This window comes from Pleurodeles waltl, chromosome 3_1 (genome assembly GCF_031143425.1).
Source record: "Pleurodeles waltl isolate 20211129_DDA chromosome 3_1, aPleWal1.hap1.20221129, whole genome shotgun sequence".
NCBI lineage: Eukaryota > Metazoa > Chordata > Amphibia > Caudata > Salamandridae > Pleurodeles > Pleurodeles waltl.
In genome coordinates this window covers 735,314,858-735,339,527 of record NC_090440.1, presented here as the reverse complement: position 1 = coordinate 735,339,527, position 24,670 = coordinate 735,314,858, and positions in this window count along the sequence as shown.

Below are 24,670 nucleotides of genomic sequence, written 5' to 3'. Positions count from 1 at the left end.
AGCCAGGTTACCTTGCAGCCTCAGGTCCACCTCTTTCTGTGAGTCGAGTTTATTAAGAGCCTGATTTAGAGCTTAGTAGATTTAGTAGATGGGTTACTCCATCAAGCATGTGACAGATATCCTATCTGCTGTATTACAAGTGGCAATTAATATAATGCATGTAAAGGAAAAGGAAACGTGATGTACCTGCTGCATCCTCCTCTGGGCAGAACAAGGCTCAGGGGAAAACATCTGCATCAGCGACACCAACACCAAAACCTAAGGCCATGTCTCTCAGCACTACAGTGACTGCAGTCATGAACAGCAGTGAATCTGAAATTAAATTGTCTCTGCCTCAAACCGAATCATCACAGGAAAGTCTAAAACAAGAGCTGCAGTCAGTATCAAATCTTCCAGAAGTAGCAGAACAGACTTTAAGGTACCTGCTGTGTAAAATGTTGAGACGACTGCTCTTCTCCCATTGGCTTCAAGATCTTCAGCAAGGAAAAGAAAGAGTACTCCTCCATCTTCTCCAAGCCCCCATTCTGATCATTTGGACATACATTAGACCCTGGAAAAGTCCTAGAGACAAGGGAAAAGGAATGTTTCTGAAGTCTTGTAAGTGAAGAAGGTAGTGATGGTAATGACGAGCCACGGATCATTACGGTGGAGAGTGGCAGAGAGGAGGGACAGATTACCTCTATTCAACCTGCTCAGAGATGTGTGGTTCCTGCAACACCACCGGCTCCCATATTTGCAAGACTCCAGAAAATGCAGCCGCCACCACCTCTACCCCTACTTCAGTCTCAGCACACCCTTCAGGAAGGCAACCAAAACACATTCACCTAGCTTTACCTCCAGTTCTTCTGGTTTTGACACATGAAGTAAACTCTCCTCCTTGGTTTGAGCCTTTTTTAGACTTAGCTAGCATGAGGATAACATAACCATATGCTCCTTTTGCTACAAGAAAGTTCCTTGTGGTAATCCAGGTGGACATTACGGTACCATGGGCCATTTAAAAAAAAAACACACACATGTAGGAAGAACAGCTTAAAAACAAAGCTTCTGGTGGAGAAAGAACTAGTAGCTGAAGTGATGGAATGTGGTTGAGATGCAACAGTTGCTATGTTCATCCGTGGAGAAATCACATACAGCTATCAACATCTTGGAGTCTAATACCAAGGTCTACAAATGGCTTAAACCCAGAGGTCACACAATTTTGTTGGCATTAGGATTCTGTTTACTTTACCACCACTAACCAGTGCTAAAGTGCTTGAGTTCTCCCATTCAAATATGTTAAAATTGTCTTACACCTAATTGGTACATTTAATTTACTTGCTAATCCCTAGTAAATGGTACTACACGTGCCTAGAGCCTATAAATGAAACATTGCCAGAGGGCCTGTAGCACTCATTCTGCCACTCACTAAAATTGCCTTTTAAAACATGCCTCAGGCCTGTCATTGCAGCCTGTAGTGCAGTTTTGAACCGCTAATTTGACCTTGCAAAAGAAGCCTTTGTCCAGGCCTAAATCCTCATTTTTAATACATTTAGGTCACACCTAAGGTAGGCCCTAAAGGATCACATTCGGTGTCCTGATAGTGAAAAGCTCCTGAAGTTGTTTTTCACTTCTGTAAGGCCTATTTCTCCCATTCACTATCATTGGGTTACCTTATTATATTAAGTAATAACTTTTGATTAGGAGAAGATAAATATATGGTGCTTACACGCATATGAATTGTAATTTAAAAACCTCTTTAATGCCAAAGTCGGAATTAAAGTCACAATTCCGAAAATGACACTTTTAGTAACTTCTCATTTTCTTATCCTAACATGCCTTCTGCCACTGCTCTGGGTCACTTAACTGTTAATAGCTCTGGTGTTGGGTTTTATGTATTCCTGCCAAACAGTAAAACAAAGGGGTCTGGGTGTAGGCAGGATGGGCCATCACCCTTGGACGGTTGGGGACAGGGCTGTCTCCTCCCCCACTTACACTCCAAAGAGCTTGCCTCCAGCACACAAAAGAGAACCTGATGCCAGCCTTTTCTCATCTCAGATTTCTTGGAACCTTAACATGGGGCTGGAAGAACTTTCCAGAAGTCAATGTGGGTGTAGTATAGGGAAACACCCCATCCCAAAGGTGGCACCAGGTATAAATATTGGTACCTGGAAAGCCAGTCTTCAGTACACTCCTGAAGCAGTGGAAATTACTAGAGGTAGGACTGCCTTGAACCCAGAGAACTGTCATGCTGCTTAAGGCCTGCCTTGTCCCCAGAGGATCACCCTGCTGCTTAATGCCTTCCTTTTCCACTAGAGGGCTATCCTGCTGCTTCAGGCCTGCTCCGATCTCTGAGAAGAAGGCTAGACCTGCTCCCTTCATCCCTGGCTACTCAAGTGGCTCCAAGGGACAGTGGCTGTCCTCCTGTTCTGACCTACAGGGACACAAGAAGCTCCAAAGGCCTCTCTGCACCTGCCTAGCAGACCTGCTGCAACTGGACCTGCTTGGACCAGCAACTGGCCCTACCTGAGCTCTGCTGGCCTCTGCTAGAGTGAGCCTGTATGCCCCAAAAGGAGCCTTCCCAGGTTCTGGGCCCTTCACTGGCATCAGAGTTCACTCCCATTCAAGAAAAAGAGAAATCCTGACATTTTGCACTGTTTGCAACTGCAAACAGGGCAGTTTGCACCAAGACTCTGCCACCCTTCATGACTGCCAAAGCAAAATCTGCACTTTGTGTTACAGCAACAACAGCCAGTCGTGGCCACCACCGTGAAACTCCAGCAACGACCATCTGCGATGCCTGAAGAGATTTTCGTGCTACAGAGGCGACCATCTATGATGCACGTCCCTGCACGTCGTAGCCTCCTCCACTGTGAACAGAGCTCTTCATTTACGACTTTGAGAAGGTAACTTTCTCAATGGGACTAACATAGACCCTGTATTCAATCTGCACTCCATCGTGGTCAGCCTGAACTTGCGGCTTTCCGCAATCTAGCATGACCAGATGCCCGCAAGTGACTCTTTGTGCTTTTATGCACTATACTTACCTAAAGCTTTAAAATTGTATATCTCAGTTTCTACTGATTAGAATCTTGGCATTCTGGTATCATTTTATTTATTACAATTGGCTCAATGTTTCTAAATTAGCTTGGGATTTTTCTTGTGCTGCGTTTTTAGTTTATTACTGTTTGTGTGCTGCATACTTTACTCTTTGCGCTCTAAGTTAAGCCTGACTGCTTTGTGCTAAGCTACCAGAGAGTAAAGCACAGGTTAATTTAGTGACTGTTGTGGTTCACCCTGACATGGAGTAATTATGGTTGTTGTAGAGTGAGGTTTCTACCCCCCACTCAATAACCTGATTTCTTACACTACTAAACATGCTCAAATGCCCGTTTGAACAGTGCAAGTCTATCAACAATTAAGTAACTCAAAGGAGAGGAGATGCGAATGCTAAAGCCATGACAATGGAAGTGGACAGATGGGGGCTAGTGGGGTTCCTAATACAAAAGCTACTTTTTTTGGATTATGACATAGGAAGTCAGCAAGGAAGACAGCACCATGAGCCAAACAACCCTGCTGTTGCTTCTGCTACATAATCAGTTGAAAAAAGGTTGAACAAACATTCACCAGTGTCAATGAAGAAGCAGCCTTTTTTGGTGGATAGTTTAACTCTTTGCTTCAACACTAATCAAAGGCTGCAAAGGGAGATTGTGTCCTCCAAAGGCTATGCCTATGCCACGATGCTGGATCCAAGATACAAAAAAACACTGGCCTATATCATTCCTTTTACTGATATGGATACCTTTGTTTATAAGACTTGGATCATTGGTAAAGCGAGTGACCTAGAAGATTGATTCCAAATGTGAGGCTGGGACAGAAGTTCTGAAGTGGACCCTTTAGTCTCCATACAGGTTGGTGCTTTTGGTTCACAGTTTCTGGAGCAACAGCCAGCACCATCACCAGCTACACCAAAACTCACACCAACAATTGAATCAAGTTAACAGCGAGCCTCTTTAATAGGTTGGTTTCATTCAGCAGGACTTAAGTCAAGTGCAGAGACATAGGTACAGCAAGTGGCAGCACAAATGACAATCAAATGACAATTCAGAAGATGGTCACATAGTTAATGGCACACCACTGACCCAGCCTCCGCCATCTTGCTTCTCAGGCACTGTCATGCTTACAGAAGAATGCAGATGCATCATTGTGAATTGGAGCCTTTGTGACCTCAAAATAGTTTTGAACATAGGGCACAGTATTGTCTCTCCTAGTTTTGCTGCCCCCGCCCTTCCTAGCATTTCCATCGAGTCAGTCAGTCTCCAAGGGTTTTGTTGTGCCATCTATGTCCTCTGCCCCATCCTTATCTCTGACCCCGTCTCTATCTTCTCTCTAAAAAAGATGTCTGATCTTCAAACATAGATCCAATGTTTGGTCCTAATAAGGGGTCTATGTTGTCTCCTGATTCAGGTGAGTATTCAGAGAAAGCTACAGACTTCTGCTGTCTATTATATCTGTCCAAAGGGTGAATGAAGTTAGTAATATTTTTTGTACAAACATATTCAGTCAAGTTTTGATATCTTCTTTCTAGTTTGTAATTTTTTCACCTTGTTACCCTTCTTCTGTTATTCTATTCTGTTGAACTCAAGTATTGTTTTCTCTACTTTTCCCAAAGATGCATTTGCATCAGAAATTGCATCTGTCGCATGATTTGTCTTTCAAGATCTGAAATTTCTTACAATTTTTTTCAATGTTCTAAAGTTGTATCCACTCTAAGTACTAACCAGTTCCTAGAACAGGCTAAAACCCTGTCTAAAGTTTGTATCTTCAACAAAAATTGCAGGCACATTTCTGACCTGAAGACAGATGATATCTACCTTCAGGTATTCGGTCATCATTGTGCATGCAGTGGTGTGCGTATATAATCCTTCCGACATTTCTCTAACTCATACAGAATTAGAGGTAGTGGGGTAAGAGCTGTCTTCAACTAAAGAAAGGCCACTCAAAATGTGTCGGAAATATTCATCTGAATACGGAGGTGTGAAATCATTCACTGTAATATCATGTGAAAATCTAAGGAAACTTGCTGTTTGATTTCAAATGCTTTTGCTTAGAATGAGTTCTAAGCTCACTTCTTCAATGTAAAAGAGCTACCTGGGATTTACAGCAGGTAAAGGTTACTAGATTATCTTCCTGTGTGAGTTTAATTGCCTTACGAAGGAGGAGGTGTGATAGGCCATACTTAACTATTTTTGTCGGTGACAGCAAACACTGAGTAAGGGTAGCACATGCACCTCAATACTTTCATGTGATTTACCAACCTAAACACACATGGAAATGAGATTCCAGAGTAGGAGAAGTAATTGTGCATGCGTTTTCTAAGGGTACTAGGGAAACTTTCCCCCTTTGGAGAAAAACACTGACTACATCAAATGGTACAATGCTATGACTTACAACTGGATTATTTCTAATTACAGATATTTACTTCATCAGAAATGACTCATGCAACAGATGTGAGCCTACTCTGGCTCAAAATCTTGGCAACTTTTTTTCAATCAACCTGTACATTTGTAACTTTAAAGATGCCACTTGCTTTTCTATCATTAAAGATATTCACGGTTAAGGTGCCTGCCAACAAGAATCCACAACATTGCTTTGATATGCCCATATTCCACATTTTTGGTCAAATATAAGGCCACTGAATTGCCTCTTCTACCTTTGTATATTTCACCTTCAATAGATATTGCATATTTTACATTTAGAAAAGGTCATTTCTTTATTTTCTTTCTTTACACAATAGTTATAAACAACATAACAAGGCTTCTCTCTAAAATATCTAAGTAAGTCCCTGGTTTACTGATGATCCTCTCAGCAAAAGGAAAAGCCTATGTAAAATATAAAGAATGTAGATGGAAACAAATCACCCAAACTGCTTTCCATCTTAAAGGCCACAAGACAAAAATACAAGAATAACATCACTTCTGATAAATCCAACTTTCTACAAGCAAATACACAAATCACCCTGTAAAGCCAAAACAACTCTTTCAAATTGTAAAACCTAACCCCAGCCACTTGTGTGTCTAGTTCAATCCAAAGCAAAGTATAAATAATTCCTAAACTTTTTCAGCAGCAACATTTAGGGCCATATTTATACTTTTTGACGCAAAACTGCGATAACGCAGTTTTGAGTCAAAAAAATTAGCGCTGGCTAACGCCATTCTGAAGCACCATGCGGGCGCCGTATTTATTCAATGACGTTAGCCGGCGTTAGCCGCCGGCGCTGCCTGGTGTGCGTGAAAAAAAAAGACGTACACCAGGCAGCGCCGGCGTAGGGGAATATGGAGCTTGGGCGCCAAAAAATGGGGCAAGTCAGGCTGAGGCAAATTTTTCTCCTCAACCCGATTTGCGCCATTTTTTTCGACTCCCAACCCCCATTGAAATGACTCCTGTCTTAGCAAAGACAGGAGTCATGCCCCCTTGCCCAATGGCCATGCCCAGGGGACTTCTGTCCCCTGGGCACGGTCATAGGGCATAGTGGCATGTAGGGGGGCACAAATCAGGCCCTCCTATGCCACAACAAAAAAAAAAAAATACTTACCTGAACTTACCTTAATGTCCCTGGGATGGGTCCCTCCATCCTTGGGTGTCCTCCTGGGGTGGGCAAGGGTGGCAGGGGGTGTCCCTGGGGGCATGGGAGAGCACCTCTGGGCTCCTTCCGAGCCCACAGGTCCCTTAACGCCTGCCTTGTTCAGGCGCTAAAAAACGGCGCGAAAGCGGCTGGACGTCATTTTTTTTGACCCACCCACTCCCGGGCGTGAGTTTTGCCCGGGAGTGTAAATACGGCGCACATGCCTCGGAGTCAATTTTTTCGACGGGAATGCCTACCTTGCATATCATTAATGCAAAGTAGGTGTCCACGCTAAAAAATGACGCAAACTCCATGGACTTTGGCGCTAGACGCGTCTAACGCCAAAGTATAAATATGGAGTTAGTTTTGCGTCGGAATTGCGTCAAAAAAAACGACGCAATTCCGGCGCGAACAGAGTATAAATATGCCCCTTATTTCTATAACAGGACAATAAATATTGTAAATCCTAAAATTACTATTCAACAAAGAAAGGTCAAATTTCTGTCTCTTTCTGAAAATACACTTAACAAATATAATTAAAAAGCATAATATTAATTGTCTATTATGACAACACCATTCCAGTATCAATCATTAAATAAAATTCAACTTTCGTTGGAAGGGTGGCACCGACCCATCAATCAATCACTTCCAAAGGGTATCTTCTGAAACTTGCAAAAGCAGATGAACTCACTCCTTGGCTAAGTAAGCTCCATACTGACTTAAACAACTCAAAAACGAATGACTTGCCTCTAACCTCCCAAGGCCAGAAAAGGTAACAGTAAAATGCATTGCTGAGCAACTCAGTGCATTTATTAAAAATGATAAACTCAAAGCACTATGTTAACCTAGTTTCTGTAAAGTTTTTAACGCAAAACTGCAGCATTCAAACTACTCAATGACTTTCACTGTGTCAGACTCCTACCAAGTCTCCACACCACAGCACAACCTAGAAGTAGCACACGGCTTGAACTTAACAGCAAACCACCGCTGAAACGCTTTCCTAAAGAACTTCCCAAATGTCTTCTCCATTTGGCCATTTTCACCCTCCCCCGATTTTAAGGTACCAAAATGCCCAATACTTTGTTGACTGTCCCTTGGTAAATCCCCATCTCCTCTGTCAGCCTTCTCCATGTCATGGCCATTGTCTTCGGCTCTCAGAAGAACATGTTTGCAGTGAGATCTCCAAGATCCTGAAACCTTAGTGGCCATCTTGGGTACAGTTTGCTATATAAGCTGCATCAGAGGGAGGTTAATGCTTCACCTTCAGATTGTGCCTCTGGTTTCAGTCCGCATTCTTGCATATTGTGTCCTGGTTCCCACCAGTCTTCATTCATGTTGTCCGTGGGCTGCATTGGTGCTGTAGCATTAGATGGTGGTAACTAACCTGAAAGAGAACAAGAACAAGGGCTAGTGTTTACCTTAACCCTTGTGAAGCTGCCAAGATAATAGAACTGCAGACATTTTAAGATATTGACACAAGAAAAAGCAAGGGATATGATCTAAAGAATAAAATACAGAGACTCGAAGGAACTGGAATTAGAGACTCCCTTGGGACAAACAAACTCGAGAGGGTATAGTGAACCGGGAAACATCACTTACAATGCAGTTAATGCAACGCTATGCATTGACCACGCTGCTATTACCACGCATATGCATTTACCACAAATGCGTTTACTACGCATATGTGTGGTAACGGCAGAGAAAGGGGTCTAGGTGTCCGGGCAGAATAGGAAGGAGGAAAGGAGAGAGAGGTAAGGGGGTGGAGATGGGGGGGAAGTTGGGGGGAAGTCTGGGTAGTTTTTAGGACAGGGTGGGGGTCGTGGTAATTTTTAGGACAGGGCAGGGTAGGTTTTAGGGTACAGGGCGAGGGGTCGTGTAGTTTTTAGGACATGGCGGGGTAGGTTTTAGGGTTCAGGGTGGGGGCAGAGGGGTTGGGGTAGCTTTTAGGACAGGGCGCGGGGGCAGGGTAGTTTTTAGGACAGGTGGTAGGTTTTAGGGGTTCAGGGTGGGGTGGGGTTGGGGTAGTTTTAAGGACAGGGTGGGGTAGATTTTAGGGTTAGGGGTAGAGACGTGATTGTTTTTAGGATAGGGTGAGTAGGTTTTAGAGTTTAGGGTGGGGGTCAGGGTAGTTTTTAGGACAGGGCGAGGTACGTTTTAGAGTTCAGGGTGGGGAGTTCGGGCAGTTTTTAGGACAAGGCGGGATAGGTTTTAGGGTTCAGGGCAGTTTTTAGGATAGGGCAGGGTAGATTTTAGGGTTCAGGACAGTGTGGGGTAGGTTTTAGGGTTCATGGTGGGGGCGGGAGGTGGGGTAGTTTTTTTGACAGTGCATGTAGGTTTTAAGGGTGCGGGGCAGGGGGTCAGGGTAGTTTTGTAGGACAGGGTGGGGTAGGTTTCAGGGTACAGGGGATCAGGGTAGTTTTAATGACAGTGCAGGGTAGGTTTTAGGGTACAGGGTGGGGGTAAGTTTGTTTTTAGGACGAGGCGGGGTAGGTTTTGGGATTCAGAACAGGGGTGGGGGAGTCAGGGTAGTTTTTAGGACAGGGTGGGGTAGGTTTTAGGGTACAGGGTGGGGCGGGGAGGTCAAGGTAGTTTTTAGGACAGGGCAGGGTGGGCTTTAGGGTTCAGAGCGGAGGGTCATGGTAGTTTTTAGGACAGGGCAGGGTAGGTTTTAGGGTTCAGGGTTGGGGATTGGGTAGTTTTTAGGACATTTTACTTTTATGGCTCAGGGCAGGGGGGTTTAGGCCTCAGGGCATTGGTGAAAGGGGCAGTTTTAAGGGCTTGGGTGGGGTGGAGTGTGGTATCAGGTGTAAGAGGGCAGGGCGGCGGAGGATTTACCACGCATGTTCCTTTACCAAACATTCTTTTACAACTAAATTTTTTACAAAGGCATGCATGATAAAGGCATGCGAGGTAAAGACCCGGTTGTTGTTGAGACCGCGTTGTAAAGGCATGCATTATATACGCATGCGTTGTTCGGTCAACTAATGAGGTAGGACACTGACTCTACTTGCCCCCACCCCCATTTGCGGTATTTGACAGGGTTCTAGGCTAGCAGTTACCCTGTTTAACTCGTATACACAGCACCTGATTCACCAACATGCAGATAATACCCAAAATTGTCCAGACATTTACTTCAGTGAAGATGTACACAATCCTGGCTAGCTTACCTTCTAATTTGGATATCATCAAACTTAATGAGCCTCAAACAGACAGAGTGGATTCTGTCCAGAAAACACAAATGGAACTTTAACAAAGCTTGGCTATCTGAACTAAACACACAGTTTCATTCTTCATTCATGTAAAATCCCTCGACTGCTGAACCCACAAACATCTACGGAAAAAAAAATATTGAAAGTCAGAAAAATACCAAAGCTTTAGTCCAGTTTGTCAAAACGTTAAAATTGTTCTTGACTAAAAGAGACCTTTGCTAAACAGTAGCCATCTGTAACTGTTCAAATTATAATTTGCACGAATTTAGCATTAACAAACTAGAAGCAGAATGTTTAACCTTGCAATTATTTCAAACGGTTGCACAAATCTTAATAACATTTAGCATGCAAAAATGCTCTGACGGCAAGGGACTGATTTAATTCTGACAAGGGTTTGTTAGTTTTTGGCTATCATGCCACAGAGCAGATTTACAACTCTTGTTATCATAACAATGAACCAGGCAATTCCTTCAAGGAATTATGTGGTCTTTCAAATCGATGCTGTTTTAAACATTTCTTCTTATATATTTTGTCGTGAGTGAAAGTAATGTTTGGAACTTAAACTGTGTGGAAGGCTATCATTTGTGAATGCTACTAACGAAGAGGGGGCTAAAGATAAAATGCTTGTGGTGATGCCTTCACATCTGTCTGAACTAAATATGAAGAACACAATACTTTAAGCTTCAAACTTCAGGGTGATCCAAATTAGCTAGTAAAGGTAATGCTAGAGGAACAAATATTTCTACTGCAAAAGTGACCAACCAAGGCCATGGAGTGCCATATCTACAACATAATTTCAGAAAATCTGCATAAAGTGAATTTACATAAAAATCAACCATTTCATGTAAATGTGTGAGTGGTCAATTTGCCAGTGAATGCTACATTTCCTTTGGCACCAGATACTGATTCTCAAGCGTGACCTGTGGGTAGGTGATGGCCCTGGTTCTAGCACAGTTGCTGCAGCAGCATTGTGTTGCACATTATTTCAGCAGGGAGTCACTGCTGGTCCAATATTCATGGACTCCGTGACCCACATAGTTGAAGGCATGGAGCTACTGATGTCTGGAAGTGCTGCCTCTCATCTCACATCACCTTTTGGAGATGCACCAACATTTGATGGGCTTAAAGGGTTTAACGTGTCAAAGAATGTAATTACATTTTACCCCTATGTTAGTTGTAGAAATGTAAATGTATTATCCACTGCTCACTGCTTGCGTGAGATGTACATGGTGACACCGATGCTGGCGGAGGACTTTTCTCTCCCTAGACTAAGTGACACTCCTTACGTAAGATCAGGACTGCCAGGCTACGCTGGATTGGCCATATGGGACACAGGAAAAACCCCTGCAGAACCAAAGGAGGCACTTTTAAGGAGGTGTGAACAGAGGGATCATCACTTCCCAAGCTTGCAAAACATCCTGAGGGAACACAAACAATTTACTTATAGACCCTTAAAAAAAATTGCCCCAAATCATCCTGAAGACAATTGGAATGACTCGCTACATTCGCTCAGTAAAATATAGGCTGGCAGGAAAACTTATTCCACTGCTGCTTGTGACTCACAGTCCATCACTACTGCCATAAGGGAACGGGAGGTGCAACTAGCAGTAAATCCCAGCAGCCAGGTGTAGATCTCAGTGCCTCCTCTGTGACAGGGATGAGCTTAGACCTGTTCCTGCCACATCAGCTAACCCCATTTGCAATGACATATCTCTATGAGCAGATGCATTTGTGCAAAGCAACTTGAACACACAAAGCATTCTATATGCACACATTTATGTTGTAAATACACACAAAATACATTTGTGTTGTGATCTGCAATCAGGAAACATGTTGCTTTGCTGAGGGCTCCTACATGATAGGAGAGGCTGGCCACAGACCATGATTGCATGGGGAAATATTTGTTACCATAATAAGAACTTTAGAAATTGGACAACAGTGGTCAGGTTTATCATCTTGACAGAAGCAAAATTAAATAAATATTCATATGATATTACAGAACTTGCTTATTAAAAATAACACCGTTTTGAGATCCAAGTCTATTTACTGTTTGACTTTATTTTTCTGAGAGTGGCCAGAGGAAAATCCATATTTTAAGGAACATCTTTGTGGTGAAACTCATAACAGGCCAGGGGCGTTATAGCTTGTCCCTGTGTGGAAAGAAGGTAAGATGTTCAATTGATAGACTGAACCTAATGAGGATTTATTTAATTTATTAAATGAACACTTCTCACTAAATAACGCTTTAGGAGGAATTAGAATACTATGCTGTTTTTTAAACTAGTATATGTGGTTGCTTAAAAATGTCTTTTGTTTCTGTGTCTGATTCAGAAAACAAATATAGATGGAATATCCCCTAATAAATGTATGTTTGATAAATAGTTGGGTAGAGGTGGTTTCAGTTGGGCATTGTGAGATGTCATCCGGATTTCACCAGGACATTCTTACATTCACACAGACAAAAACGCACACACACACTCTTTGTTTTTAAAGTCTTCAACAATATTGGTTGTTTTACAAAACATTGTGTTTTCTCTCTTAGTGCTCCTGGCCATCGGTATTCCTCCATTTACGATGCCCCATAGGCCTCTCCCATGCACCCTGCTTGTTGTACAATGAATTTAAACATTACATGCCACCACGATTGTCTGAAATGTGAGGCACACTCCCTCCCCACAGTCTTACTGACCAAGCTACACACCTGCTAATGTTCTTACTCCTGTGAATTAATTATCCTCAGCAGTGCTCACAAACTATTCCCTACACCTGACTTTATCCACAGACCCCAGGAAATATGGAATTGGCTAGATGTTTTTCACTCCTAATTCGCACACTTACCTTAGGTTCCAGGCAGCAAGTGGTGTTCTGAAAATTGGGTTTGGTTTGTGAATGCTCAAAATGTAATGACTTTCTGGGTGTTTGCTAACTTCTGCATTTAGACACCATGCCTCTAAACATGCGAATACAGAAAAATCTGCAAATCCAGATTCCCTGAAGAACTATATGTAATTTCCATCCAAACATGTAATATCCTTGTGCACCTAGTATGCACAAACTATTGTGTGCCCCGTGAGATTTGGATCCAATTATCCTCCTTACTGCCATTTTATTTTAGAAATTGCTTTAAAGATGAGTTAACTGCATTTCACTAAAGATCTACTGCTCCTGCTACAATGATGGTCAGAATATAGACTATTTGTAATGAAAGACTTTCAGAATTTTAGTGGGAATAAGGAGTGAAGGTAGAAATATGTTGCTCGGGAGCTACTCAAAACTGTAGTAAGATATGAAACGCGTGTTTCAAAACGAAAATGAAGCGTGTGCTAAACTATGGGATTTAGATGGCTGCAATCGTGTCTAATTTTCCCATATTAAATACAATTTTTTCCACAGTAAGTTGGGTTTAGGCTGTACATTCAACAATATTTAAAATAGGGACTAGTTCGATAACAAGGAAACGTTAACAACCATATTGGAGAAAAACTAAAATACACAAACGCCTGTGTTGGCCTTGATTTATTGCTGTCAAATGATATATCTATTCCGTAAAAACAATATTTAAAACAGAAGCTCCTGGATTGATCATTCTAATCACGAAGCTGCAGTAACTGGTGTCCTCTTCACAGGTTTAACTTAATAGATGTTAAGATTGCAACAAACGCACTGCGCGAAACGTGTCCTGCTATGTACTTAGCAGAAGAACTGTAATGCAAACAAGGCACAAGTGAAATCCACGAAGGGACAACAAATTCATGCTGTTGCAAGGACCGTTTCACTTGCAGTGTAGGGCACTGTGACGGGATCACATACCACACGTGGAACGGAAGAAAAACACGTGGTCCTAGTAATGCAACACTGCTTTCGAAATACGACGAGCTATTGTTCTGGACATCTTATGGCAAATGCACACATACACGGACAATTCAACAACACTCGAACGATGCCCATTTGGGACAAGTGTTAAATAAAAAAAGTGTATCGGATGCAAGTCCTGTGTTGAAATAATAAAAAATTGATTTAGGTTACCAGGAATGTGATTGTGTATGATAAAAAATACTTTAAAAAATCACTTGAGAAAACAGTTATACGAAGCCTACATGACAATTGTTTTATGTGTTTTAAAACTGTTTTTAACATCAAAAGAGTAGGAACGGTCATTACAAAAGTAAAATGCGAATTCTTCTGCCATGACATGTCTTTCTTTTTTTTAAGTGGCCCAGTCACTGTATTATTATTTTTTTTAAATAGTAAAACCTGTCGCCCTGAGAGCGCGGCCCCTGCCAGTGCGTTCCTTGGCTGCGCCCAGGCAGGGTGCTGTTCCAGCCGGATGACCAAAGGGTGGTGCTGGTGCTCCACTGAGCGGAGGTGAAGGTTCACGAAAGAGTCTGTGCGTGGGTCCCTCGGCCCTCTAGGAAGAGGCTGCTGCGAAAGAGGAAGGAATTTATTCCAACGATCCCCGGCAAATTACACAGCTGCTGTTACAGTGTGCAAACCAAGAAGCTGCACACCTTAAAAATCCTTCAGGAAAGGCTGTTACCTTTGATCACTTTTGATTGTAACAAGGTGAAAGACGTCACCCCGATCAGGACATGTTATAAATACTGTTAAATCAGTGCAGCATCCCCCGTACCTTCTAAACGATGGATTGCTAAATTCCACAGTATATTGATATTTACTTTATATTTTTTTGTAGGAAATATGATTTTTCTGTCGTCGTTTTGGTGCAGAAAAAAACAGAAGCCGGTACCTGTTAAACGTATTTCTGAGTGGCATTTTAGAACAGGAGTTCTCTCTCAGGAGGTGTTGCACGAGAAGGAGCTCGGAAAATGGCAACTGGTGTACAGGGGCAGAGAACCCTGCTGTGACTGGAACAGAAAAGCCGCGTCCATCTTCTGAGACAACAGGAGCGTGTGGAGATGCCTGACCTTTGGGCAGTGAATCAAATTGTAATGTTTCCGAGGCTCATAGGGATGACCATGTTTATAAAAGAGTAACCGATTTCATATTTCTGGTTTGTTTCAACAGCAAGAATCTCCCGTGTATTGTCTGTATTTGAGTGTATTCCGGGGTGTCACCATGCCCCTAATTTGGGGTTTACATATAAGTAGGCATTTTTTCCTTTCGGCTTTATGAAGGGAAAATGAATTCTCAAATCGCAGGGTAGCCACTGTAATGTGGGCCACCAGACAAGATTTTCTTTACCGATCTGGCCGGCATTTAGTGTCAAAAGCAATAAAAAAAATAATAACAGGAAGTTCAACCAAGGCCGGTATTTTTTCCTTTTTAGAATATAAACTCAAATCAGTAAAATATTAACAAATGGCCGGTATTTGTCTGTGTGAACGGTGGCCGCTATAGTAGGTAAATGCAGTACTTTTGTGAAGTTCATTTATTTTATCCTACAACTCCGTGTCAATAATATAATGCACTTTCCGAGCATCGGAAATGGAATAATCAAAATTTTAAACCTTAAATCTGCATATCGTTTGTCACAATTACTGCTCACAGTAGACAAACGGAACATTTCATACTAGTGTGAGGTTTAGCTGCCTTTTTCTCATGCGTGTAATCGGCAGTGTAGGCAGTAAGAAATAGTCAAGCTGTTCTTTCATTATGGATGGGTTTAATTGTTCCAATAATAGCCTCTTTGCTATTTTTACAACACACATTCTCTGCTGTGTTTCTCCTTTATTTGCACACATTTAAGAGTGCTGTTTATGCTTGCTCAGGTTTAATATTGTTTTCTGCATGCACTTCTTAATACACTGTTGCCCCACTAGACCAGCGCCTGGTATATAGGTTCACCAAGCGTTTAAAAAAGCAAAAAAAAAAACACGCACAAACAGAAAAGGCACAAGAAACAATTTAAATAATTCTATTTAAACCAGAATATTCTGCTGGTGGCTTAAGTTGAGAGCAGTAGTCACAACTCAGAACAAATAATCATCATCTTTCAGGACTGTTACATTTTTTTTAGCCAAGGACAAGCAGAAGGAAAAATGGTGCCTGGGATAGTCTTCACCGAATTATTCAAACAACAAAGTTGAGGTTACAAAGGAAGCACGCATTCGTTCTACTCTTCCAGCTGTTGCACAGAAATGTATAACCCCCTTTCAGCAACCTCTGATGGCTACATCAGGCTAGTCTCCTACTAGCCTCAGTCCTTTCCTACCCAGCCCCCTGTGTACCAGCCGACGCGCTGCCTTGGTCTTGAGCTACCTCAGCAGGTCAAGCATACCAGGACCCCGTGGAACGCCCACAGAAGAGATGATGGTTCTCCGCACTTGTCAGATACATACTCAACTTGATTCTTCTCAGCAAACAATGGCAGTCTAACCTTGATCGTGGAGTTGATTTGAGGCATCACGGTGGAGCTAGCTAATCTCCAGGACTACTTATGAACTGCATTATGGCAAGAACCCAGTGATGGTGGCTCGATAAAGGTGGGCAAATGCTGGTTCCTGTTTAATTCTGATTGCGTTACAAGCAGTTGTGGAACGTCCAATGGTTTATTGCCAAGAGGCATCTTCCCAGGCACTGGAATTTATCACCTACAGATTCACTGGCATTTAATACAATTAAAGTGCCATGAGTGCACTTGTTGAACTTGATATTGAATAGGCATGTGGGCTTTACTGAGGGTTGATGTGAGGTAGTTGTTCAACACCACTGAGGAGAAGGTGGGCCTTGTGAGGGGCATAGCAGGAGATGGGACTGATACGTTAGTGCCAAGAGGAAATAGCAGAGTTAATATCCTCAAAGAAGGTTGCAGGCTGGCCATAGCCTGTGCATTCTAGTAGTTACAATGGGTTTGAAGAAGTATGGAAAGTTTGAGATGGGTCTGAAATTGAATAGGCTACTCGAGTAGGGAAAGGGAACTTTAGGGGCTGTCTGACATGCGTTTTCTTCGATAGTTCTAGGTATGAGTTATAGAACCTTAAATCCCTGGGCTACTTAAACACCATAATGATGTCCTACTTAGCTTGGATACCCGACCAGCACAGCCGACAGCAAGCAATCCACCAGCCTAAGCCTCCCATGAATTGCACCACTGTGCTGTGCAGATGATGAAGAGTGTGAGTCCAGTTGGAGAGAAATGAGGAGCTCCGCCTGACATGCGCTTTTGGAGTTGCTTGTGTGTTAGAGAGGTGAATGAGTTAAATCTGATATGTTGTTTCTGCAGCAAGTTAAGAGGTTGGCTGTGAGAAGAGGGTGGGGGTTACTCTTGATCTGTTAGTGTGTACGGTCTGTATTGTAGACAAAGAGCATTGTCTGGTTGTTTCTAAGCTGTTGTACACGGATTTGGTGTTGCTTCCTGGTAATGGGTTTTTAAGTTCACCTGTTATTTTAATTGGGTCTTTTTGCCGCCAGTGAAAGTGGGTATTCTTCCTCTGAAATGTGATGCTTTGGTCTCACACAGTATTATTGTTTCGTTGTGTTTAAGAGCCCATTTTGCTAGAGGGTTTGTCGTGGCTATCTATTATATCTTAAACATGACTATGTTTTTCAGATGAACACAAATGACACCACTGTTTCAGTAGGTCCAGTCGCCGCTACTGGCAACAGGGATGGCAAATGTCTGGTTCTGTAGTGGCTCTCTTATAACACGACAGGGGGTACAATCTAAATACACCTGTGTGACACTGAAGTGCCAATATGAAACATCTCACTAGAACATTTCTTCCTTTCCCAAAAGATGCACCATTAAATTCATTGAGACATTATGACTTAGTAATTCACTCCAGCATTGTACCTTAGGAACTAACCATCCTTGATGCCTCAACTGCAAGTCAGATGCGACTTGTGAGGAGATTGGGAGACTGGTCTATGAAAAGCCCAGGACCTTGGCACTAACAACAATGGGATCAGAGCCTATTACTTGAGCATGAAGTCATAAATCCATAAGATGATTAAGTGGGTAAGCAAGTTAACCACTCACTGCTGACATTTGATGTGATTTGCAAGTTGAGTGTGAATCTCGAAATGACAAACCCAGGCATTCATACTTATAAAGTTGATAAATAGCCTGTGATGATATTGGACAAAGTAGTACTTATTATTTATAGCTTTTAAAAACAGTGGTATGAAGTGCTGCATAAAAAGCACGTTATTATTCTGCAATAGTACAGTCAACTGCAAAGTAAACCACCGTGGGTTACGATCTGGAAGAACCCTAGTGTAGGGAGTGTCGATCTATGTATTACATAAATGAACACTCCCTACGCTTATGCTAGGGATCCCCAAGCCCTGTTTTTATATCAATACCGGTATTTAGTGGCAATCAAATATTCGCTCTCTTTATACAAACACAATGTATAAGGTCACGCAGGTTTGCATCAAAAAGGATAAATCAGGGCCTTAGTGAGTTCATTTTGCTCCCAGAATAGGAATAGAGCAGTGAGACCTGTTTATCCATACTGGTGGCTCGAAGATACAGCCTCTATGCAAACATATAGTGGTTATAATCTTTCCCATGATCCTCACAGATGAGGATGGGAGGGGCTGAGATCACTTGACATCACCATTGTATATCCACAAGCCTTCCTTTCTCATAAGATGTTTCCAAGGGCCAAATCAATATTTTATTCTTCAGGAGCAGAGAGCTTACTTCTCATTAGGGTGCACACTCTGAGGAACCAGTACCACACAAGTGTTCAGAAAACGTTTGAACAGTGGTCTTCAAAGAGCAGAACAGGCTCTTCCACCCCACCTTCTCTTTCTAGGAGCAAGCAGAATACCAACTGTTTTATACACTTTCTTTGAAAAATGTGTTTACATTTTTTAAATTGGAACATTTTCCGTAATTAATGCTTGTTTGCAACATTTGAAATCACAAAATAAGAAGAAAATTGAATTTCTGTTTCTGGCACAGATTTCTTGTCCACGCCTTCTGCAGTACTTGATTCACTCACTGTCTTTCACATGTTTCAATTTTACAGATTCTTAGTTGGAAAATAATAGATACCATTTAACATGACTTTTTGGGCACAATTTCTTAGAGGGCATCCATTTTAAAGCCCCATAAAAAGCCCACTGCAGTATACAGACTCCATTGTGGGCTCCTTCTCTTTGGTCATGTACTACAAAAGTCATGATAGCCTGTAAATTCCTACTTGACAAAGAGAAAGCCTTTCCTTTTCCATCCTTCCTTGTGACCTCAAACTCATGCCCCATGGACACTGCCTTACTTCACTTCTGTTTACTGACCCATTTCTGTGTCACCTTCCAGGAACAGTGTGGGGAACAAGAGGGTTTGTAACGTGGTCTCAGTATGAAGTAATAGTTTGTTCCTCCTCATCCCACACACTCACAATTTGTATTCTCCCATTTCTCTCATGCTTCTGATCATGGTGAGAGGAGACGTACCCAGATACAGACAAAACATAGTTGACTCTTTGATCTTAGATGCAGAAGTTCTGCTCCTCTTTTTAGTTCCGTTGGCGCTTTCTTCAGGAAAGAGGTCAAACAAAACTATGCTGTGTACTACTCAGACAAACTGGAAGATGTATGCCCCTTCGCTCTAACATTAAGCTTATTTCGTGAGTCCTTTGTATGGAGAAAGGGTCCCAAATGTTCAGGATATTTTCATACCACTCTTCTTTCCACACACCAGCCATGCATTAACATCTCTAGCCTTTTTTTATAGACTAGCCTATGGAAAGAGGCTCCCAGATCGATATAACAAGCATATTACTGGCTCTCATTGCCAACTGAAGAAACAGAAACAAATTAGAACACTGCCTTGCAACACTCTGTGAAAAGGGTTGCAGGCCTTGTTCTTGGATAATAAGGTGATTTATAGGCATAGTTAGACATCTCATCTATGGCGTGGTCTTCTCCCAAACCTTTTGCCTTCACCCCTTCTGCTTTCTGAATTTTATTTTTGTTGATGTTAGGACTCTGTGCACTATACAACTGCCAACCAGTGCTACATTGCTTGTGCTGTCTCCTTAACACATGCTATAATGGGCTTACAACTGTTTGGCTTATTTAATTTACTTATAAGTCCCTAGCATACATATACCCAGGGTCTGTTAATTAAATACAACTGCAGCCTGCAGCATTCATTGTGCCACTCACTGAAGTAGCTCTTCAAACATGTCTCAGGCCTGCCACTGCAGCCTGTAGTGCAGTTTTAAACTGCCAGTTTGGTCTGGCAAAAATAAACCTTTTGCCCCACCTAATCCTTCCTTTTTAAGACATCTAAATCACCTCTAAGGTAGCCCCTGAACAGCACATATGACAGGTGCATTTTATATAAAAAGTAGGACATGTTTTTAAGTTCTACATGTCTCATAGTGAAAAACTCTTAAATTCGTTTTTCACTACTGTAAGGCCTATCTCTCCCAATGGATAACATTGGGTTACCTTATTACATCTAATAAGTGCATAACCTTTGAATGGGGCAAATAGGAATGTCAAGTTTAGACTCAAATTAATTTTAGTTTAAAATTCTCTTTAAAGGATACAGCCGGATTTTAAGTCGCAGTTCTTAAAATGCCACTTTTAAAAAAAAAAAATGGCGTTTTGTCTTGTCCTAACCATCTGGTGCCTACTGCCTGGGTCACATGACTGTAAATAGCTAGGTACCTGGTCTTTGTTTCTTCCTCCCAGACAGTCAGATGAAGGGGGATTGAGTGTTGGCTGGATCGGCCATCCTGCCCGGATGGTGGGGTGAAGCTGTTCCCTATCCCACTTACATTTCAAAGGGATGCAGACACACAAAGGGACCTGATACCAGTCTGTTGCCACTTCATACAACTAGGAGCTTTGTCAGGGGGAGGGAAGAACTTTCCAGAACCAGATATGGAGGTAGTCAGGATGTCACATCCATTTCAAAGGTTGGTACCAGGTATAAATATTGAAACTCCTGAACCACCTTTTCAGCACATGCCTGAACCTATGGTGTTAGAAATGGGGCCTTTGGTTGACAGTCACGTTACCCCCTGTTCAAGCAAGGATGCTCACTCTAGTCAGAGTAAAAGAAAATCACCCTCAGCTAACCCCTGCTTACCCTCTTGGTAGCTTGGAAGAGCAGTAGGCTTAACTTCAGAGTACTAGGTGTAAAGTATTTGTACCAACAAACACAGTAACTTAATGAAAACACTACAAAATGACACAACACCAGTTTAGAAAAATAGGAAATATTTATCTAAACAAAGCAAGACCAAAACAACAAAAAATACAACAATACACAAGTCAAGTTATCAATTAAAAATCAAACAGAGTCTTTAAGTAGTTTTAAATACACTCTAACTCTGTCAACGTGAAAAAGTACCTTGGGCGCATCAAAAATAACCCAGCACGGGCGAGTGCGTGTCAAAAAGGGCTTGCGATGCGTTGATTACATTCAAGAGCGGGACCATGTGTTGTTTCTCCTTTCGCCGGGTTGGGCACGTAGTTTCTTCTCTCCGCAGGAGAGTGATGCGTCGATCCGGTCAGCACTCTCGGGTCCGGGCAGGCCTTGCGTTGTTTTTCTACGCACAGCAGTACTTGAGTCGGAAATCCAGCCGCACGATGATCCGAAAAACCCAAAGCGTTGGTGGTGATCTCCCAGCCTCCGTCAGCAATGCTGCGTGTCGTTTCTTCTGCTCCGTGCATCGATTTTTCGGTCGCGTTTCTTGTGAGCGCCGTTTCTCAGCTGCGGAGCCAGAGGCGCGTCGTTTCTTTAGCCGCAGATCGGAGTTGTGTCGATCTTTTCCCCGCACGGCGCTCTGTGCGTGGATTTCCTTGTCTTTAGGCTGCCAGCTTCTCCTTTGAGGGTCCCATGAACTGGATGGGCACCACAGGGCAGAGTAGGAGTCTCTCCAGAGACTCCAGGTGCTGGCAGAGAGAAGTCTTTGCTGTCCCTGAGACTTCAAACAACAGGAGACAAGCTCTAAATCAAGCCCTTGGAGATTTCTTCTCAAGATGCAAGGCACACAAAGTCCAGTCTTTGCCCTCTTACTCTGGCAGAAGCAGCAACTGCAGGATAGTTCCACAAAGCACAGTCACAGGTAGGGCAGCTCTTCTTCCTCAGCTCTTCAGCTCTTCTACAGGAAGAGGTTCCTCTTGTTTCCAGAAGGGTTTCTAAGGTCTGTGGTTTTGGGTGCCCTTCTTATACCCAATTTCTCCCTTGAAGTAGGCCTACTTCAAAGTAAAGTCTCCTTTGAATGTGAAATCCTGCCTTGCCCAGGCCAGGCCCCAGACACTCACCAGGGGGTTGGAGACTGCATTGTGTGAGGGCAGGCACAGCCCTTTCAGGTGTGAGTGACCACTTCTCCCCTTCCTCCTAGAACAGATGGCTCATCAGGATATGCAGGCTACACCTCAGCTCCCTTTGTGTCACTGTCTAGTGTGAGGTGCAACCAGCCAAACTGTCAAACTGACCCAGACAGGGAATCCACAAACAGGCAGAGTCACAGAAATGGTATAAGGAAGAAAATGCTCACTTTCTAAAAGTGGCATTTTCAAACACACAATCTTAAAATCAACTTTACTAAAAGATGTATTTTTAAAGTGTGAGCTCAGAGACCCCAAACTCCACATGTCCATCCGCTCCCAAAGGGAATCTACACTTTAATCAGATTTAAAGGTAGCCCCCATGTTAACCTATGAGAGGGACAGGCCTTGCAACAGTGAAAAACGAATTTGGCAATAATTCACTGTCAGGACATATAAAGCTCTTTACTATATGTCCTACCTTAACAATACACTGCACCCTGCCCTTGGGCTACCTAGGGCCTACCTTAGGGGTGTCTGACATGTAAGAAAAGGGAAGGTTTAGGCCTGGCAAGCGGGTACACTTGCCAAATCGAATCTACAGTTAAAACTGCACACACAGACACTGCAATGACTGGTCTGAGACATGATTACAGAGCTACTTATGTGGGTGGCACAACCAGTGCTGCAGGCCCACTAGTAGCATTTGATTTACACGCCCTGGGCACCTCTAGTACACTGTACTAGGGACTTACTAATAAATCAAATATGCCATTCATGGATAAGCCAATTACATACACATTTTGTAAAGGAGTACTTGCACTTTAGCACTGGTTAGCAGTGGTAAAGTGCCCAGAGTAACAAAAACAGTAAAATCAGAGTCCAGCACACATCAACAACCTGGGGAATAGTGGCAAAAAGTTAATGGAGACCACGCCAAGGATAAAACGTCTAACATATGGACACTACAAAGAAAGGACTGACTTGTTCCCCAGAGGATTGCCCTGCTGAGGCCTGCCCTGTTTCCTGAAGAGGAAGGCCTGGTCTGCTCCCTATGTACAAGGCTGGTCGTTGAGGCCCTTGAAGTCAGCCCCCTGACTTCAAGGACCAGGTGCCTTACTTCCTGTTCTGAGCTAAAGGAACACAGCTTTATCCTGGATTCATCGCTTACCATGACCCGCTAAGTCAACTTGGTCGCATTCTCCTGTTTTCACACACTCCGAAATCTCCAGAAGATCTTCAAGTGGCTCCCAAACAACTGCTCCAAAACCATAACCCATGTCCTGGTCACCAGCAGACTTAACTATGGCAACATCCTCCTCGCCGGGAAAATCCTGAAGAACCTGAAGGAACTACAGCACATCCAAAACGCCTACGCCAGACTCATCCTTGATGTCCCTCACCGCGAACACATCATCGGCACCCCAGGCTTCCCGTCGAGAAAAGAATCAATTTCAAACTCCTCATCCACGCATACAAGGCGCTCCAAGACCTAGGGCCACAGCATCACCTTCTACTCCCCCACCAGACCTCTCTGCTCTGCTCAACAGGCACTAGCCACCGTATCCTGCATACGGAAAACCTCCGCCGGAGGAAGATCCTTCACCTACCTCGCGACAAAGAGCTGGAGCACCTTGCCTCTTCACCTCAGGCAGTTACCATCCTTGTCTCAGTTCAGGAAGGACCTTAAGACCTGTCTCCTTGAATGAAGCACAGAGAACCGACCCTCTCAGCATCTTGAGACCCTTATGGGTGAGAAATTGCACTCCATAAATTATAATTGATTGATTGAGCAAGCTCCAGAGGCCTCCCTGCGGCTGTCAAGCTGGCCTGCTGCAACTGGACATGCAACTGAACCTTTCTGAGCCCTACTAGTCTCTTTGTTAGAGTGAGTCCCTGATCCCCAAAAGCCGCCTCCCCAAGTCCTGGACCATTGGCTGGCATCAGAGTGTACTCTTCTACAAGACAATGAGAAATCCTAAAGTTTTGGGCTTTTAGCCACTGCCAACAGGCCTGTTTGTACCAAAACTCTACCCCCATGACTGCCAACATGAAGCTCTGGTAATCCCAACTGTTTGTGCTACAGTGACCACTAGCGATCATCAGCAACGTGGGATCTGCACTTCATGCTACATCAACGACAGTCTGCGGTGATCGCCAATACAAAGCTCAAGCAATGACTGTCTGTGATGCCTGACCAGATCTTGAGCTGCAGCAATGATTGTCTACAATGCCAGGCCTGCTCTTCAGGCTACAGTGGCAACCATCTGCAACCCTCTCCCTGCTCCTCCACCATGAATGGAACTCTTTGCGTCAGACTTTGAGACAGTAACTTTTTCAGCAGGACTGCATCCACCCCACACTCCACTGTGGTCGGCCTGAACTTGTGACATTCCCTTGGCTAGCACAACCAGATGACCATGAGTAGCACTTGGTGCTTTTAGGCGCTATATCTACCTAAATCTTTGAAACTGCATATCTCTGGTCCTACTGATTGGATTTTTGTTGTTGTGTATTATTTTATTCAGTAAAACTTAATTGGTTTAGGATTTTTCTTGTGTTGTGTTTTCACTTTGTTACTGTTTGAGTGCTGCATTAAAACGTTACAGTTTGCCTCTAAGTTAAACCTGACTCGTTTGTGCCAAGGTACCAGACAGAG